We start from the raw sequence: 17,173 nt of genomic DNA, 5'->3' as shown, positions 1-17,173 counted from the left end.
CGACTTTCCCCTCGTTGAGGTGTAAGGTAACAATGTTTATGTATTGTGCAAGTTATGCCCAGGAAAAGTAAGTCTCTCTGCGTCACAAGTAATTCTAATCTAATGAACCACTTCACGTCGTCAAAATTAGTGGCTACGCTGGTGATAACGTGTACTCTGCTACCAAAGGCAGAGGTGGGTAGTAACGAGTTACATTTATTTCGTTACATTTACTTGAGTAAAATTATTGGGTAAAGTGAGTACATTTAAAAATGTGTACTTTTACTCAGATAAATTATTAGAGAGAAATCAGTACTCTTACTTCACAACATTTGGCGGTGTTCCTAAGTTACTGTCAAATGATAATAAAAATGATCCATATATGACTTGTTTGCAAATATTGCGAGGTGCCACATTGGAGAGGTTGCTATAGAGACGCGTCTTCAAGATATCAACAAAAATAGTTTTATGATGTGATGCACGCATTGAACTGACATTGCAACGTATACATGAATTCCAGCTCCAACCTGAAAAAACACGTAGCGTTTAGTGGCAAAATTATGCCAATTTGAACCTTAATAATAGTAACTATAGGAAAACAAAGGAAAATGCTGTTTAATGAAATAACTTTAAATGAAATAACATTATTTTTAATATAATTTATATTATATAAATTATATTATATAAATTATATATATATATATATATATATATATATATATATATATATATATATATATATATATATATATATATACATACATACATATATACATATATATATATATATACATACATATATATATATACATACATATATATATATATATATACATACATATATATATATACATACATATATATATATATATATATATATATATATATATATATATATATATATATATATATATATATATATTTTTTTTTTTTTATCAACACATTTCCATAGTTTTAATAACTCATTTGTAATAACTGATTTCTTTTATCTTTGCCTTGATGACAGTACATAATATTTAACTAGATAATTTTCAAGATACTAGATATTTTTCAAGTGACATTTAAGGGCTTAACCAGTTTAAATCGACAAGTTAGGGTAATTAAGCAAATCATTAATGATGGTTTGTTTTGTAGACAGTCAAAATAAATATTGTTTAATGGGGCTAATAATATTGACCATGAAATAAACCATAAAACATTAAAAACTGCTTTTATTTTAGATGATATTAAACAAGTAAGACTTTCACCAGAAGAAAAAAATATTATAGGCAATACTTAAAAAAATTATGGTGTCTGTTAAACATCAATTGGGAAATATTTGAAAAAGAATAGAAATTCACAGGAGGGCAAATAATTTCACTGTATGAATGACTTTAACTGTATGTATGTATGTATAAGGAAAAGTAACTAGTCACTATTTACTTGAGTAATTTTTTTTATTAGATACATTTTTACTTTTACTCGAGTAACTTTTAAGATTACTTAAGTAAAAGTACTTGCGGAAATTTTTTACTCAAGCATAGATTTTGGTTACTCTACCCACCTCTGACCAAAGGAGGAGACGGAGCCACGACGTCAAAGAAAATAAAACTTCAGTTTTCTCCAACGCAAACACTTATTTCTCAGACAGAATTAAACAAAATAATATTTAGATATATAGGTGAGGACATGCTGCTGTTGTCTCTCGCATTGTCCCACAGCAACATTAAAATAGTGTAGATTACTGTACAATGTTTTATATTTATTTAATAGTCATTTGAAAAATTAGATTTTTTTTAAGTAAAATATGAGTTCCCTAATAATTATTTACTTTTATAATTATGTAACTGAGTTACTAACTCCGTTACTATTTGTGCGAAATAATTAGTAACTAGAACTAATTAATCTTCAAAGGGAACGCACCTAACACTGGTGTGCACGCATGCATGTGTGTGTTTGTTTGTGTTGTGTGTATTATCACTAAAAAACAATGCACTTTAAGTTCTTAAATAAGTTGCTCTTTTAGGCAGAATTGTGTTTTAACTACAAGCATATAGCTGTATAAGCTATTATATTCTGTCAAGGATCCAGCTGTATTTCAGCTTAACACATCCGCGAATCAGAAGTTCAGTTGCTGACTCAGCACTCAGTGTAATAGATGACTATCCGGACAGAAAGCAGGAGCAGAAGCCCAAGGGCGTATAAGTAGCATGTCATGCTGAGAGGTAATAGTTATTCACCAATTAGCCTGAGCTGGAGCCGTGTTTCTGCAGCGCTTCATAAATTACGTCAGGGCCGCGCCAGGATCACATCTGCAGCATTAAAAAAAAAATATATGAAGATCACGCTGATGAAGGTCTTGTAGACACAACTGCGGTCAGATGAGAGATTATGATTGATTATACATATATAAATACCACATGATTGATTTTACAAATACAATCTTGTACATTTGAAATATATATGATGTATGGAGCATGTGATTGATTGCAAGACAGCAGAGAGGGATTCACAGTCTCCAGAGCTTCAAAAAAAAAAAAAAAAAAGATCTGAAACTCCTTGGTGGTTTAATAACTGACACGCTGCATAGATTTATCAACGCTGTATTATTTTTACTTTAAAAAGTGTAGGATGAAACGCTTCTGAAAATCTAAATTTGTATACAATTCAAGTATTATAGTGTGCTAGATTAAGACTAATGTAACACTTACTTACTCCAAGGGCCGTTTATATCGAAGTTGATGTTTAGCCACACCATGTTGGTGTTTTGTAACATCTAAATTTGAAGAGGTGGGTCTTTAGCCCAATGCTCAACTCCCAATCTGGAGGACCAGGACATATACACATACACTACGGACAACTTAGCTTACCCAATACACCAAGCGCATGTCTTTGGACTTGTGGGGGGAAACCGAAGCATTGTAGAAATAATTGTATGAAAATTATTATACAATATACACATACCAGACACTTATTAAGTCCAGCTTACTAGTATCAGGTTGGACCCCCTTTTGCATTCCTAACTGCCTTAATGATTAATGGCATAGATTCCACAAGTTAAAGGAAACATTCCTTTAGAGATTTTGGTCCATATTGACATGATAGCATCACGCAGTTGCTGCAGATTTGTCGGCTGCACATCCATGATGTGAATCTCCCACTCCATCACATCCCAAAGGGGCTCTATTGGATCGAGTACTGGTGACTGTGGAGGCCATTTTAGTACAATCTGAGTACAGTGAACTCACTATCATGTTCAAGAAACCAGAGATCATCCACACTTTATGACATGGCGCATTATCCTGCTGGAAGTAGCCATCAGAAGATGGGCACACTGTGGTCATAAAGGTATGGACATGGTCAGCAGCAAGCTGTGGTAGGCTGTGGAGTTGACAAGATGCTCAATTGGTACTAATGGGCCCAAAATGTGCCAAGAAAATATATCCACACCATTACACCACCACCACACAAGGCAGGATGGATCCATGCTTTTATGTTGCTGACGGCAAATTCTGAATCTACCATCCGAATGTCGCAACAGAAAGCAAGAGTCATCAGACCAGGCAACATTTTTCAAATCTTCTCCTGTCCAATTTTGGTGAGCCTGTGCGAATTGTAGCCTCAGTTTCCTGCTCTTTTCTGACAGGAGTGGCACTCGGTGTGGTCTTCTGCTGCTGTAGCCCATCTGACTCAAGGTTTTCACTCTGTGCTTCTGAATACCTCAATTGTAACGAGTGGTTATTTGAGTTACGGTTGCCTTTCATCAGCGCAAACCAGTCAGCCATTCTTCTCTAACCTCTGGCATCAACAAGGCATTTGTGCCCACAGAACTGCCGCTCACTGGATATTTTCTCTTTTTTGGACCATTCTCTATAAATCTTAAAGATGGTTGTGCATGAAAATCCCAGTATATCAGCAGTTTCTGAAATACTCAGAACAGCCCGTCTGGCACCAACAACCATGCCACTTTCAAAGTCACTTGAATCCCCTTTCTTCCCCATTCTGATGCTCGGTTTGAACTGCAGCAGATTGTCTTGACCATGTCTACATGCCTAAATGCATTGATGTGCTTCCATGTGATTGGCTGATTAGAAATTTGACTTAACAAGCAGTTGGACAGGTGTACCTAATAAAGTGGCCGGTGAGTGTATACAGTGCTAATTGTTAATTATTCACAAACACAATTACCTATAAGATCATGTTAACATTTCAAATATAATGTACATACAATCTGCACACAATGTTCTAATAATATGTATGTTTGCTTTGATATTCCCATCCTTATTTTTCCACTTCAAACACAGCACAGACTTCAGCACTGCCTGTTCAGAACTTACTTGCATGTGACTTATCAGTTTATATGTGCAGAAAAACACATATTCCAGATGCAGAAAATCAGTTCTATAAGTGGCTCTTCATGTTCAAAAGCGACCATGAAAGTAACCTATTGACCAAAGTAAGAGCGCCTAGGTTATTTCCAGGCAATTTGCAGATGAAACTTTTTTATTAAAGACTCAAGGAAATTCTTGGACTCGACTGCCAAACCATACAAGAAGCAAACCCGTGACAAATGTGCATATGCGAGTGAAGGCAGTGGGGGAAATTATAATCAGCAGAGGCCATATATGAGCGCCAGAATCTGTAGGAGGCTCATTTGGCGAACATCAGCGTCTCGCTGGCAGGGTTTACATTCAGGTGAAGTGAGGTGAGGAGTCAAAAACACTTGCCAGAACAATCAGTGAGCACATCAAATCAGCAAATGTAATATATATATAAGTAGTTTTATAAATCAATAAAAATTTAAGTGTGTGCTACATCTTTACAGCTTATTTATTATCCTGTCAAGATACAGCATTTACTTCTGATGCATAAAATGAGAACACATTTTATATGTCTTTAAGTAAAGTCACTACCCTGATCTGTAACTTACTGTAAATCCTTTTAATGATATCATTAATAAATATAAATTCATGTTTGACCACCCACTGGTTCAATCCATTGCCAATTCATAATCCATATATGCTCAAAAAAACAAAAAAAAATGTTATTTTAAAATAGGTTTGTATCTACCTATAGCCTAAAAGTAAAGTAAAAATCGATTAGTGTAATGTAATTGACTCATAAGTTTGCACATGGACATTGTTAACCAGTAAAATATTCATGACCATCCATTCACCACAGCGAGATGAACCGCCAACTATTCCAGCATATGTTTTATGCAGCGGATGCCCTTCCAGCTGCAACCCGGTATTGGGAAACATCCATACGCTCTCGCACTACAGCCAATTTTGTGGGGGAAACCGGAGCACCCAGAGAAAACCCACGCCTACACGGGGAGAACATGCAAACTCCACACAGAAATCCCCACTGGCCCAGCCGGGATTAAAACCAGCGACCTTCTTGCTGTGAGGAGACAGTGTTAACTGAGCCACTGTGCCGCCCAATGAAACTTAATTTCATATCAATATATCTTGTCTTTGAGACTCGCATGTCTGTTAATAGCAGAGGTAACTGTAAGGCAGAACACTCTTTATACTTTAAAACACTTACAATTTTAAAATGTTTGATTATTGAAGGAGATGCAATTGAATTACATTTGTGTAATAAAATATATGCTTGTGATTAATGGCAAACATTACTTTCCATATTTAAAAAACAAGTCCATATTTCTCTTAGGTCTTGTTTTGTATTTACAGTTTGTTATATTTGACTACCTGTATTTTTGTGTCTCTACTTGTTTACTGTTTCTTTCAATGTCTACTTGTACTATCTCTTTTTGTTACATTCTTTGTAAAGTGTTTTTGAGCTCTGGAAAGGCGCTATATAAATGAAATGTATTATTACTATTATTATTATTATTATTATTATTATTATTATTATTATTATTATTATATTATTAATCCAAACCAGATGTGCCCAAACATTTTCTAATGAAGGATTGAAGGTAAATATAGACGGGCCAGTTAACCATGGGTAATTTCTTAATTTATTTAATAATATTTAAATGTGACTAGAAAACATTGCTTTATATTAACTAATACAGTATTTTTTACATTGTTTTACTGTAATAAATTAATCGTACAATATAATTCATAACATAATTATGTTCAAAATTAAGTTTTTTGCTTGCTGATGTTTTTTGCATAATCTTCTATTTGTCGAGTGACAGTATTTAGATTTTTAAAAATCTGATTCATTTACATTTAATTGAAACATTTAATTTCTGCTTTTTTTTTGTAGCTCAGCAATAAAATAAACAAAAAAGGTTACTTTAATTTAGAAATGACGATCTCTAAGTTAGTCATTCGCCCCAACCCTCTCCATCATACTCCCCTCTCAGATGGGATTGTGGGCCAAAACAAAGGTTACAATGGGCCAACTTTGGCCCGCGGGCCCTAATTTGGTCATCTCAGATCTAAACAATAACAATGTCTGCTAGCAAAAAAAACATTGAACATTTTTATTTCACATAAACTTTCATATCAGAATATTGTTGTCTACATAAATGCACTCATTGTCAGTGTTTGTCTGGTATCCCCTCTGGACTTTAAATATGACAGAAAAAAACAGCCTCTGTTTGTACATCTGACATGGTGTATACAGGAGCTTCATATACTAGAGCGCTAGTGAAAGGTTAGGTACGACAAAACGGAACATGAGAGGGTGGTCTCACACCTCTATAACCCTGATAATGTGAGGATGCAGATGACACGTTTCAGCATTAGGCAAAGGGTCTCAGGAGGAATGTTTCTGCTGATAGGGTGGGGAGGGGGATGTCAAATATGAGCTGTCAAATTTAAAGCTAATGGGACTGCAAATGTGTTTTCACTTGTAAGGATGTGGACAGTTTGTTCGTGTGTATGTGTGTGTGTGCAACACTGGCTGTTTAAGTGCGAGTTAAAGGACCGGTACACTCAAATAAAAAAAAATGTAAAAATCATTTACTGACCCTTGTTTCGTTCCAAACTTGCTTGAACATTATGCCATTTTTTAACACTCATGATCTGTGGACAAATAATGGGTGTACAGTATGTATAGGTATGATTTAGGGTTCCAAAATTATACTATTAAATAAGGCAGCGCAGTGGCGCAGTGTGTAGCGCTGTCACCTCACAGCAAGAAGGTCGCTGGTTCGAGCCTCGGCTGGGTCAGTTGACATTTCTGTGAGGAGTTTACATGTTCTCCCTGTGTTGGCGTGGGTTTCCTCCGGGTGCTTGAGTTTCCCTCACAAGTCAAAACACATGTGCTAAAGGTAAATTGAGTAAGCTAAATTGTCTGTGTGTGAATGAGAGTGTATGGGTGTTTCCCAGAGATGGGTTGCAGCTAGAAGGGCAACCGCTGCATAAAACATATGCTGGATAAGTTGGCAGTTCATTCCGCTGTGGTGACGCCAGAATAATAATAATAATAAAGCCGAAAAGAAATTAATGAATTAACTATAAAATAAACTAAAATGAAAGACATAAATAAATAAATTACAATAAAATACATAAAACTAAATAAAATAACATAAAAATTTAATATAATAAAAATATATAATAAATTAATAAATATATAATACAATAAAATAAAATGTATAAAATAATGTACAATAAAGTAAAATAAATATATAAAATAAAAATGCTAAATGTTTTAAAAATATATAATAAAAGTATAATAAAGTAAAATAAATAAATATATACAATAAAATTAAATAAATATTTTAAGAAAATATAATATATAAATAAAAGTGCAATAAAGAAAAATAAATAGACTTAAATGAATTAAACAAAAAACATAATATAAAATAAAATACGTAAAAAATACATAAAATTAATTATATAATATATAACACATACGCAATGAAATAGATAAATACATTAATAAATAAAATAAAATAAATAATAAATAATATAATAAGGTACAACAAATAAATAAAGTAAAAAAATAAATACATGAAATGAAATAAATAATACAATAAAATATAATAAATTGTTAAAATAAACAACAATAAAGTTGTTGTAAAATAAAAAAAAAAAAAAAAATATATATATATATATATATATATATATATATATATATATATATATATATATATATATATATATATATATATATATATATATATATTAAAATATATAATATGTAATAGAATATAATAAAGAAAGCACAATAAAGTAAAATAAATAAAAACATCAAATGAAAAATAAAAGTATGATATAACATAATATAATATATTATATTATATTATATTATATTATATTATAATATAATATAATATAATATAATATAATATAATATAATATAATATAATATAATATAATATAAGAAAATAATAAAGCAAAGTACAAAATTAAATAAATAAATACATAAAATTAAATAAACTGAAATAAATATATAATCCAATAAAATCAAATATATTAAATAAATTAATATAATAAAGTACAATAAAGTAATATTAAATAAATACATAAAATAAAATTAAAATAAAATAACTGATTAATAAAAAAAATAAAACAAAATAATCACAACTACTATTAATAAAACCTAATTAAAAGATTTATGTGTGTAATAATACATTAAATGTGTAATTGTGTAACATAATAAATGTTCAACATTAAACCCTAAAATGTGTATTTTTCTGAAAAAAAAGTGGTTGGTTGACACATTTCATTCATAAATTCAGTCTATTAAAGTCAAATTCCAATCTTTGTCATATTGAAGCAAACAAACAAAAAAACATCGACACAGTAGGCAATAGATATAAAGTGCTGGCACACAAACTATAAAAATAAATAAAAGAGAAGAGCTTGAGCAGCTTTTTAAGCTATAAGTGAGCTAAAAATAGACACCATTCTTCAAAGAAAGAGCCTTAATGAGTGATTGAGAAGCATAGCAATAGAAAAGCAAGATAATGGAGAGAGAAACGAGATAATGAACAGATACAAGCCTCCAATATTCTCCACACAGATACAGAACACAGCAGAACAGCAAAGTCAAAGCATGTCTGAGGTCTTAATTGGTGTTTGTTGTGTAATTTGAAATAAACACATAATATAAAAAATTCAAACAAAGACATCTAAACCAAGACTTGCAAACCGGCAGTACTTGGTTTTAGTTCTGAATATTCATTATTTACACAAATTTCCTACCACCGTTGCCAAGGCAACCTCAGAACATCCTATATTATTAAAAAGTAAAACAATATTCTAAAACCTAGAAGCAACGATTCAAGTATTACTCTAGAAATACCAATAGATCATAAATACTTAGATTGTTTTTCATGCAGATCTTATTTATTTATTTATTTATTTACTTATTTATTTATTTGTTTGTTTGGGTTCCTTCATTTTAAGTGATTTGTCCTTTTGATCAAAAATGCAAGCTAAAATATACATTCAAGTGCTTATTTTATTGTACTTTACCAACTAATGTCTGCAAATTTCAATGACAACAATAATATTGTAAAATTTTATTTTTACTTATGTACTAAACATATTCTGAAGAGTTTTAAAGATGACTATGCTACAGATACGTACTATGGATACGTTTGATTATATACATTTTATTCCATAAAAAAATAAACAACAACTAAAATAAAAATAAAATTAAAAAGTAAAATAAATGTAATAAATAAATATATTCTGTAGAGTTTTAAAGATGATTATGCTCATGCATATAAAATAAAATGCACATTTTATTCACAAAATATAAACTATAATAAAAATAAAATAAAAATAAAGTAATAATAATATTATATTTCTTCTTCTTATTATTATTATTATTATTATTAATAATAATAATAATAATAATAATACATTTAACTTATGTACTGAATATATTCTAGAGAGTTTTAAAGTTGATTATGCTCATGCATATGTTTGAATATATACATTTTATTTAAAAAAAATAATAATAATAAAATAAAACATTTAGTATATAACAGCTAAAATAAAAATAAAAAATCCATTTAAACCAGGTGTTACACAATTAAAACACTAAAGTAATTTATAGTAAAGAGAAATATTTTGGAATAAACATATATATATATATATTATATATATAAATATATATATATATATTGTGTGTGTATACACTAAAGTATTTTTTTAAGCACAGCATCAGAAATCATTTACTTCGAGGTATAGTCACGAGGAGTCCTGCTTTAGAAATAAATCTCCCTCAGTCATCTTTCCATCAAGCAAAAGTGGTTAAGCTAGTAGCGTCACTACTTTTAGCGACGCTACTGCCCATCACTGCACACAATACACCCTTTATGGATAGTTATTGATGAAATATTACTTGTTGATATTGTTTAGACTAAATTAATACCTTTTGTAATGTATATATATATGGACTTTTTTTGCATCGTACTAAATATACAGAAAACCTTGGTGTTTTAATGCCCTAATTGCTTGTTGCTGCCCTGAGGCAACAGGCCAAAATCTGGAAGGGGAGGGGTGCTAGGGGGAGCACATTTTACGAAAAAGTTATCATAAGGGACCCTCACGCACTAAAAAATTAGGGTGAAATTCATGTTATAGATGCTTAAAGAAAGATCAAAATAGAGATCCAGAAAATTGCCTCTGTAAAACACTTTGACACGAATATGTCAAAAAAACAAGCTTTTTCTGGCTTCTTCCAATGTTTTGAGTTAAGAATATGTAAATAAGTGCATATTTAATGACAGTTCATTTGCATGTTTAAATATAACAATGTAGACAAACTGTAACACAAAACAGGTTTCTTAAGTTAATTCAAATGTGATAAAAACTCTTTTTATTTTATTTATTTATACATATTGTTCTAGTTTCCAGCTTTTTCCCTTACTGTATAGCCTGAGAAAACATCTGCCAAATGGTTGAAGTGTATTCTAGCTTACTACATAGTCCAGATACAAACAACTATCTACAGATTCACAGCGTGCGTGGAGAAAGTTGACAGAATCACTCATTAAATGGTAAATGGAGCAGAAAATACGCTTTCATTCTCTCCCCCAAGACTTCCAAACAAACGCTATGTGTAATGACAGAACTTGCTAAGAGCCATAATGTGAAACACCACAATGGAATTAAGCTGTTAATTATGAGCAGAAGCTTACCTTGTGCACAAACAAGATCTTTACAAGACAAATGCAGCTTAGAAACCCTTGATTTAAACTTCTAATAGACAACACTGGTTCAACAGAGGTCAATGAGCTTTAAAGACAATGATTACAAGTGTTAGTTAAGCTAAGCTGTGACTTATAGATAGTAAATGATCATTAGTAGAGTAGTCTTGCATACTATTGTAAACAAAGGGGAGATTTCATCAACAGTGGGAATGCCTTTCACAGTAGCCAACAACAACTATACATGATGAAAATTCTGCTATCATTTACTTATCCTCTACCTGTTTAAGGGTGCTTTTACACCTGTGAATCGATTCAGTTGTTCCTCTTTGTTGTTTACATTGTTGCTCTTTGCTCTTGGAGCAGTTCGCTTTTACACGGCAAAGTTTCTAATCGAACCAAAAGAGCTAAAACAAGTCACGTGCGAGTAAACTCTCCTTACATTGGTCAGAGTGTCAGGGTTTGTTTTGCAGCGTCCCGCTAAGCTGTCAGGAGAGGTGGTGGTTTGGTGGTGATTGACAGGGTGCACGCGCGTGACGTGTCTGAGGAGAGATGCGGTGGGGAGGGGTGAGAAGGGTGCGCGACGATGCCTATTTGAGGACCGGGAGGGAGACGCGAGATTACCGGGAGATCATCACTCGTTTGCGGGCATCCGGAGACTCGCGAAACTTCCTGCCCTACTCATAATTCTCTCTTCATATAGTCGTATGCCTATTAAATATCCATAAAACACTGTGATATAACTGCACTTGGATCGGATTGCTTTCTCACTGCAATCGAACCGCTCCAGGGTTCGTTTCAATCGAGCCGAGACCACCTCATTCAAGCGATCTATGACTTTGGCGCGGAACAGAGCGCGATTGCCCTGTTCACATATGCCAAACGAACCGCGCTAACTGGGCAAACGAGATACATTCCGAAACAAAAGTGTAGGTGTGAAAGCACCCTAAGTGTATTGTATTAAACACAAAAAAGAAGAAGGCTACTGAAGAATGTAAGAATGTATATAAACACAGATACTGACTTCTATTGTTATTTTTGGTTCTTACTATGGATGTGGATGTTTTTCCCAACATTCTGGTTTGGAAAAATGTAAATGTTTAGAACCAATTAGGTGTGATGAGGAATTGTTTTATTTTTGGGTGAACTATCCCTTTATTTTGTTTTTTAGTTCTTTGTTGAGACTGTGAGAAAGGTACAATGGGTAGTATAAAATAAGTACTTTAAAACAGTGTTGTATTATAAATGTCTTTAACATTATAATTGAATGATATACGGTAGGTTACAGTAAAATTGAAATATTTCTTTTTCAATTTTAGCCATATTTTTAACTGTATAATTCTGGCAACCACAGCTGCTGTTTAGTTAACATGCATTTTATGAATTTTCTTTAAAGTGTACTAAAATATACAAAGCAGAGAGTAATTTATTAATATTATAAATAAATGATATACGGTAGGTTACAGTAAAATTGGGACATTTCTTTTACATTTTCTGCCACATTTTTAACTGTAAAACTCTGCCAACCACAGATTCTGTTTGTTTTAAACATTCATTTTGTGGATTTGCTTTAAAGTTTAGTAAATTTACAATGCATATTGTAATTCATTAACATTATAAATGAATGATATATGGTATTTTACGGCAAAAATTAGCATGTTTCTTTAACGGTTTTAGCCATATTTTTAAATTCTGGCAACCACAGCTTCTGGTTAGTTAACATGCATTTTATGAATTTTCTTTAAAGTGTACAAAAATGTACAAAGAAGCGTGTAATTCATTATCATTATCAATAAATTATACACGGTAGGTTACAGTAAAATTTTACATTTATTTTACATTTGCTGCCACAATCTGTAAAATTTTCTGTAAAAGTCTGGCAACGATATGTGCTTATTTATGCCATGAATTTTATGAATTTTCTTTAGAGTTTACTTGAATGTACAAAGGAAAATTGCAATTCATTAAGATTATGAATAAATGACACGGTAGGTTACAGTAAATTTATAAATGTTTTTACATTTTCTGTATAAAACATTATAAAATAACTATATAAAGTATATTTTACAGTAAAATGTTGGCCTTTCCTTTACGTTTTTAGCCAGATTTCAAACTGTAAAATTCTGGCAACCATGGCTTCTTTTTTTTTTTTTTTACCATGCATTTTATTAATATTATTTTAGGTGGACTAAATGTACTATGCATTTTTTAAATTTTTTTTAAAGACCACTAAAATGTACAAATAAGATTACAATTTATTAACATTGAACATAAATGACAGGTTACTGTAAAACTCATTTCTTTTATATTTTCTGCCATATTTTTAACTGTAAAATTCTGGCAGCGTCTGTTTTGTTTTTTTAACATGCATTTTATACATGTTATTTAAAGTGTAAAATGTACAAAGCAGATTGTAATTTATTCACATTATAAAAAATTATATACGGTAGGTTACAGTAAAATTTTAACATTTACATTTTCTGCCACATTATAATCATAAAATTCTAGCAACCACCGCTTCAAACGAGATTGTACAAATTCATACGAGCTGCCATAAGACTGCAACAATACATCAACAGTTTTCTCCTATTGAATTCCTGAGGACATTGTTAAAGGGGAAAAAATCATTTTATTTAGATTTTTTTTTATATAGTTCACTTAATCTGAGCATTTCAAGATTTTTAACTTAGTTTTCCCATCTAAACACACACCCACTTTTTGTGGAGTACTTTATTCAACAATAAATTCAAAGCATTTAATTATTTTTTGTCTAAAAAAAAAAAAAATCCAACACAATGTTGATCAATCATATACCTAAATGAAGGTACAGAGCCTGTGCAACATTCTCTCAGATGCTCACATCAAACACACAAAACAAACAAACAAACAAAAAAAAACATTGCTTATGAGGGCTAATGATGTTGACATTAAAATGTTTTTTTTTTATATATATATAAAAACCTAGCCAAAGTAAAACAAATCTTTCTTCAAGTCTTTCTTCAGAAGAAAAAATATTATTGAAAATACTTTGAAAAATAAAAATAAAATACACAGGAGCTAGGGCTAATAATTCTGTATATATTGGGTTCACACTTGAGAACTTTGTGTCCAAATGTGTCCACAAGGGAAGTATTAAAGGCTGCAATATTACTTTAAAACCCTTTTCTCTACCTGATGAGGTAAAACAGCATGCACACATGTTGGTGTGTATCAGCATGTGCATGTGACGCATTCTTCCAGACCCCGCTGCTGCTTCCTCTGGTGAGCTCAGAGCTGGTGTGAAGAACGGCTAATTACTCAAGGCCGGAAGACTGGCAGCGACCCACGCTCTGATATCTGCTCCTCCTAACACACCCAACTGGCGAGTCGCAAGCCAGCTGGGGGATTTAGGCGCTAAAGAATCACAGTGACCATTTCTGCCAGTTACGTGGTGTTTTTTTCTCTTCTTTTTTTATTCTCTTGTAACCAAGACAATGGCTCATCAAGGCGCGTGAGATTCTGCATTGTGCAAATGAATTGGCTTGGATGCTGCCTCCACCTGCTCCTCAATGTGTCGGTAGAGCACCGCTATTGTCGAACCAAAAGACGACTGGCATTTTAATCCGATTTCATTGGAATTGTTCTTAGACTGTGGATAGAGGTCTCTTTCTTCATTATTTCATTTAGCATTTTTACTGACCCAAATTTGAATGATCAGGCCAATAGGATGGTTTCTGAACTGAGCCCTCATTGAATACAAACACTTCAAAGTCTGCATGAAGCGGAAGCTGCGACCATTTATTTCATTTTATTTTTTCTGTATTGTAACGCAGTTCCTATAGAATCGCAAATATTGAATGTGAAAACAGTGGGCGTGTCTTGTTTTTTCTACTGTGAGCTGATTGGGTGTAGTAAGTAGGCCTTTAATTTAGAATGATTGGGAAAAGGGTTTGGGGAGAGTTATCACTCCTTAACAGACACCTCCTCCTCACCATTTCTGTTTGTTGTCAAAACTGAGAGTTGGAGGGGCATGGTTAAGTATGTTAGCCACACCCGATGCCTCACACAGACATCATCTGAGAATTTAAAGAGTCACTATTATGCATTAAAAAGGGCCATATTTTGATTTTGGGGGTCTTCAACAGCAGGCTGATATGCATGCAAGGTCCAAAAACATCTCAATGTCTTATAATCTGCATTTGTTTTTACCTAATTATCCCAATGACGCCCATATGTTTCGTTCAGCAACTTAAGCTGTGGTCACACTTGACTTTTCTCCCCATAGACTTCCATTCATACACACGCAAATGCGTCAGACTGGAAATGCAGGGTCATGCATCAAATTTTGCAGGTTGCTGCAAGTTTAAGCTTGGTGAACTCTGACCTGCATGCAGAGTGTATGTGTGAGCCCAATGTAAGAGTGCATTAAAGCAATGCTGTTTAACACCAGCATATTGCTCTATTCTTAACCACAACACACATTCAGTAATAATGCACACAGTGGCAAAAGCTGAACTATTTTGAAACATGACCGCCACACTAGTGTAGGAACAGCTGATGGTGGCCATAATGAAAAACGGCAGTGGATCGTGAGCTCACAAACACGTTTAAATCTGTAAAACTATGAGTTGACTCTGAATCAAAAGTTTTAAACATGGTGCACTTTCAGATTTAAGCCTTAGCTAGATGTTTAACTTCCTTTTGAGCGGTGTTACGCACTACATGGAAGATTATAAAAAAACACAAAAAACAAACAGGAAGTGCATTTTTAGATTTTAGTTTTAGATTCCAAATGCAAACAATTATTTTTTTCCCCTTATCGACATGCACAGATGAATTGTTTACATCAAAACTAACAACGTGAACTAACAAAATCATGTTAATTTTTAATTTTATGTGTACTTTAAAACCAAAAGAAAGAGATGGGTTTTAACATCAGCTTGGCCCTCACAAAACAATTATGTGGAAATACTATGGTGACTATGTCAAATATCATTGAAGTATCACTGTAATTTGATTATACTGTATGCAATGCATGGTACTACTGGTTTTTAACTTAAACATTAACCCTTGATTTCACAGACAAGGCTAATATCCTGGACGAAATTGCACGGTTGAGCAGTCGAAGCTGAAAATAACTACATTGAAAAAAATGGTTAATTGGATTTGCAAAATTTTTTGAGGTAAGTGGTTGCAAACAATTTATATTAACTAAACTTAAACAAATTAAGATGAGGAGGTGCGGTGGCAAAGTGGGTAGCGCTGTCACCTCACAGCAAGAAAGTTGCTGGTTCGAGCATCAGCTGGGTCAGCTGGCATTTTTGTGTGGAGTTCTCCCTGTGGTCGCGTAAGTTTCCTCCGGGTACTCCAGTTTTGCCCACAGTCCAAAGACATGCGCTATAGGTGAATTTGGTAATCTAAATGTAACGAATATGGCCGACCAGACACATAAACATTTTGCATTTTAATCCACAACCAGCCAACTTTGCCCAGAGAACGCTCGAAACCTGATTCCAAGGTATTTACGACCCAAAGGAATGTGCCATGCGGCTCTAAGCACAGGAATGACTTACAAAGGACTATTTGCTGTTTAACACTGTTTTCATATAAACTTTACTCTTTATGTTTAATCATATGTTTTGCAAAGTTTCCCTTTCTCTTGTATTAATATTTTTGGTTTTAATACCCTTGCATATAATGTTTAACTGTACCTAGGCTAAGCATCCTCTTATACTGTTCAAGTTTGGACTTTTCGAAAAGCTTACTCGCTGTACAAATTGATCGTTGACCTTTTATTTTAATATAAGTGCAACAAATTAATGTTTTAAGAGACTTTAACATTTTTGTCCCGATTTACATAAAATTTGCCTATGCAAACCCTGATTGATAAAGTGACTAGGCCGAAAAGAAAATGAATACATGAATGAAATTAAGCCAAACATTACTAAATGTAATTTGTTTGTATAAATTCAGCACATATACATTGTTTGTGACTACTTACCTTAAATTAAAAAAAAAAGTAAATTCAATAAATCATTTTGGTGGGTGTCGCAGTCTTAAAATATTTCAGTGCCATAGCTGTGTCTCAAGATGCACACTGGCAATGTATTTTTCTAAGTAATTTCGATAAAAAGCATCTTAAATATC

At 32.5% G+C, this 17,173-nt stretch overlaps 1 protein-coding gene across 33 annotated transcripts in view; it reads right to left on the bottom strand.

The window, feature by feature from the left end:
• Nucleotides 1–17,173, bottom strand: part of chst13 (carbohydrate (chondroitin 4) sulfotransferase 13) — a 416,663-nt gene that overhangs the window by 276,312 nt on the left and 123,178 nt on the right. For 15 of the 33 annotated variants that reach the window (XM_087307583.1, XM_087307560.1, XM_087307582.1 and 12 more), the window contains exon 3: nucleotides 2,199–2,270. The exons of the other annotated variants lie outside the window; for them this stretch is intronic. The gene's annotated coding sequence lies outside the window, so the exon portion shown is untranslated. The remainder of the gene's footprint in view (nucleotides 1–2,198; nucleotides 2,271–17,173) is intronic. 33 annotated transcript variants of the gene reach the window in all.

Source organism: Danio rerio, chromosome 23, assembly GCF_052040795.2.
Source record: "Danio rerio strain M-AB ecotype USA chromosome 23, GRCz13ab, whole genome shotgun sequence".
Lineage (NCBI taxonomy): Eukaryota > Metazoa > Chordata > Actinopteri > Cypriniformes > Danionidae > Danio > Danio rerio.
This window is presented reverse-complemented; position numbering and strand designations above follow the sequence as displayed.